Genomic DNA, 3,926 nt, shown 5'->3' on the forward strand with positions numbered 1-3,926 from the left:
TTGAATTTCATTTTGTAATTTATAAAAAAATAAAAAATTTAAAAATAACAAAGTAATAATTTATACATTCGTGTTGTCAAAGAATGAAAGAAAAAATAAGAGAAAATGTGAACAAAAAAATTGCTAATCCAAGAAATTGAACTCTCACCCTTATAATCATCTTCATTATGTCTTTACCATTCAGCCTAATAGTATTTTTTATTATATATATAAATCTATATTCCTTTTAACCATACTTTTGTTAATAATTATCAAATTTAAAAATAATTCCGATCAAAGACCCCGTAAGTCGGAGGCCCGGCCGCCTAGGCAGCCGGCCCTGGTCTTGGCCATGTGCATGGATCCATTTTTTTTATTTTTCTTATTTTCCTTCTTACATATTTATATCTCTATATATAGAGAGGGAATTAGAAGGTGAATCATTCTAAATTTTTGTACTACTTTCAGTTAAAGGAAAAAGAAAAATGGGATCCTACTTGGCTTTCTTCATCCTCTTCTCTCTTCTTTTGGTAAGCATTCCTTTCATTAGCCATTCAATTTGTGTAATTACTAATATAGTTACCACTCCACTTTAAAATCCAACATCAGAATTACTCCATTTTATTCTTTATTAATATAGAAGTGCTTTAACCTTCGATTTCTATATAAAATTTAGTAAAGAGAGAGATTTTTATGTCCAGTTCTAAAATTGAGTAATCACAATATTATTATGAAAGTGAAATTAAATTGTCATGATGTAATTTACTCTTCTTTTCATCCAACCTTTTTAGTTACTGGAAGTAAAGTAAAATTTTGAGTTTCTGATTAATCACACAATTGAAAAGTTTCAACTTCTTTTCTTTTGGTCAGGAAAGATAAAATATTTCAATTCAAAAGGATTGTTATTGAGTTAATTAAAGTGGAGGAAAAAAAAATCTGTTTATTAGAATGTGAAGTTGGATATTAAAAGTGTTTAAAAAAAGCCACGTAATTTCACTAATTTATAGATGAGTGTATGTAGGTTTTTTGGTTAAAAATGGAGAACTAAGATTTTTTTTCCATTTATAAATCAAAAACTTTTACGTTGACATTACTAATGTGACTGTCGATAACATCAAATTAGAAAATTCAAAGAATTAAAATTGTTTATTAGTATCATATTTACTATAAAATCACATTTTTTATTTTTCAAACTCATCATTTTGGAGTTTTCTCTCTCTAAAAATTAAATTTGTATCTTTTAACCAAACTACAGTTAAATGACCTCAAAACTAGAATGTTGCTTAGAATATAATCACTTATTGGAATTTTCTAATTTGAGGTTCAACAACGGTCAAATTGTCAGTGACAACCTAAAAGTCTTTGATTTGTGAATGAGAAAAAACCTCAATTCTCTGATTTTTTTTTTTAAAAACCACAAATATCTATTTGTAAATGTGCAAAATCATAGCTTTTTTATTTTAAATTAACCCTTAAAAAAATTCATATGAATATTTATTCATAAATAGAATCTGACAATTTCTAGCTCTAACTTTAGGGGAATAAAAGTGGGCAAATTGGTATCTAAAATAATACTTGCATATATAATATATATATTTTTTTTTATAAAAAAGCGACTGCTGTGATTATTTTTTTTGATTTGATTTTTGTTGTTGTTGTTAGAAGAAATTTTAGTATGTGCCTGGCATACCATCTAGGATAGATGATGTGGTATGCCAAGCTCAATAAAAATATGACAAGTGTTAAACACATAAAAAGTCATTAAAAGACAGAAAACACCCCCTAATATCACGATCTAATTATGCAGTCCTCCTTCTTCACGTCTTGCCTCTTTGTTTTCTACATCTGTCCTAAAAAGATTAATCTTCTCTCAGTTTATCTCTTTATACTGTCTCATGGATCTGGCTTTTGTTTATATAGAGTTTCTGATGCAATTGGTCTTTTATACTCCTTGTGTTCTTAAGTTTTTCTTTAATGCGATAGCCCTTAATTCGACGAATTGAAACAAATAGGTTGGAAGAAGCCAAATGCCCGTGATGAACAGGGCGGTGGGAAATCAAAGAAAAAAGCAGATTGTGATCTGTTTTAGAACAATACTTGAAAACGAATATTTATGGGATAAGTGAAACATTTGGAGCTTTATGGGCTAACTATGAAATCTGGAAAATTGCACAGAACAAAAAAAACTGCAATTTATATACTGATTTTTTAAACATTAATTGAAGAGCAGCAACCTATCTGGGTTAATTGTTTCTGAAAAATTCTATAAAGAATAGGAATTGAAAGAGGCGGCATAAAAAATCTATAAAACTGAACCTCATAAAAATTAACCCATATAATTTTTAGTTTTAATTCGTCTCAATCTTCTGTTGGCCGGAGGTGGATCTTCTAAATGGAAGGTGGATTTCTTATGAAAATTTAAGAATTTAACCAATAAAAATAAAACCCATATAATTTCTTCTCAACAACTCTAAGATTCATGTTCTTTTTCCAGATTCGAGTTCAACACTCAGAAATCTCAAAAAGGCTTCTTCAATTAGATTGGGTAATTTACATCTCAGAGTCTCTTCTATCACCTCCAATTTTGGAATTTCACCTGTGCCTACTTTAATCTTCTCTCCACCACAACACTTTATTTATTGGCATGTCGCCGTCGCCGATGAAAAAAGCACTTCGTTTATTGGCTTGTTGGTGTCATCGATGAAAGAAGAAGATCCTGCTCGACCACCAATTAGACCAAAAATATGTTTTTAAGAAATCAGAAAATAATTGTTTCCTCCATGTCTTTGTGTGGGTCGGTGGATTTGCACGGCGGAGAAGGGACGGCAGGAAGGAGGCAGAAGGTACTATTAATCAAAGAGAAAGGAAAATATATTTTAATTATCAAAATTAATTAAAATCCTATGTGTCTAATATTCATTGGGCATGGCATACCATGTCATACTGTGACATGGTATACATGGCGTATTGTATAATTTCTCTGTTGTTAGAGTGTCTATAAGTAAAACAATATATAAATCAATTTGTAATTAAATTTCTATAAGCTTTTCTTAACCCGAAACTGATATACCCCTCCTAAATTTATTGTTAAAAGAAAAAAAAGTTTAGTTATCTGATTAGTTTAAATATTGTTTATCTTTTATTTATAATATAATTAATGAAAGTTTTATTAAAATATGCATGTTATTATGCAAACAGACATCTAACATCATTGGTGCAAGGAAAGATATGGGTGAATACCAGAAAGCAATTGAAGAATATGAGAGCATGCCACAAATTGTAGCCTTGAAACCGAACTGTCACACTTCTGAAACTCTCAACTTCAAAAAATTGAAGAATTTTGATAAAACAGAATCGCCCGATATAACAATATATGTTAACGATAATCTCAAAGGTGGAGCATTTGTCAAAGAATTTGAAGAAAACCCAGATATAACTGTTATTACTTCTAAGTAATTAACTAACAAGGGGCAAATAATAGAACGTCTAGTGTGTTGCTTTTCTACATCTGATAATTATGAGAATAAAAATCAGACTTTCTGATTGTGTTTGTTATGTTTGATAATATTGTAGTGTAATCGAATTTGTGTTGCAATTTAAAATTAATAATTAATCTCGTCGATTTTTTTTTTACTTTATTCTGTCGTTTTTTGTATGGTTACTTGATTTTATCTTTATTGGCATGTTTCTATGGTGATGTCCAATAGATCGGTATCATAGTAGAATTTCTCATTTATTAGGTTATTTTTATGGATTCACATTCTTTACTTTTCATCAATAATCATGTTACTATGCTAATTAATAAGCTAAAGAACCATAAAAAAAACTTTAAAATTAAAATACAGTTGTGCTGTAATTTACATAAATTAAAATAGTAATGGGCTGAATTAAAACATCAAAATCTTACTGTACCTAAGGAGTGCACATAAGCCTTTATATATAAAATC

At 29.0% G+C, this 3,926-nt stretch overlaps 1 long non-coding RNA gene across 1 annotated transcript; it reads left to right on the plus strand.

The window, feature by feature from the left end:
• The first annotated feature begins 430 nt into the window (after positions 1-430).
• LOC136209783 (uncharacterized) lies at positions 431-3,617 on the plus strand. Its single transcript, XR_010677666.1, has 2 exons — positions 431-509; positions 3,178-3,617. It is a non-coding gene; the product is annotated as an uncharacterized lncRNA (long non-coding RNA).
• Positions 3,618-3,926: the final 309 nt, after the last annotated feature.

Source organism: Euphorbia lathyris, chromosome 10, assembly GCF_963576675.1.
Source record: "Euphorbia lathyris chromosome 10, ddEupLath1.1, whole genome shotgun sequence".
Taxonomy (NCBI): Eukaryota; Viridiplantae; Streptophyta; class Magnoliopsida; order Malpighiales; family Euphorbiaceae; genus Euphorbia; species Euphorbia lathyris.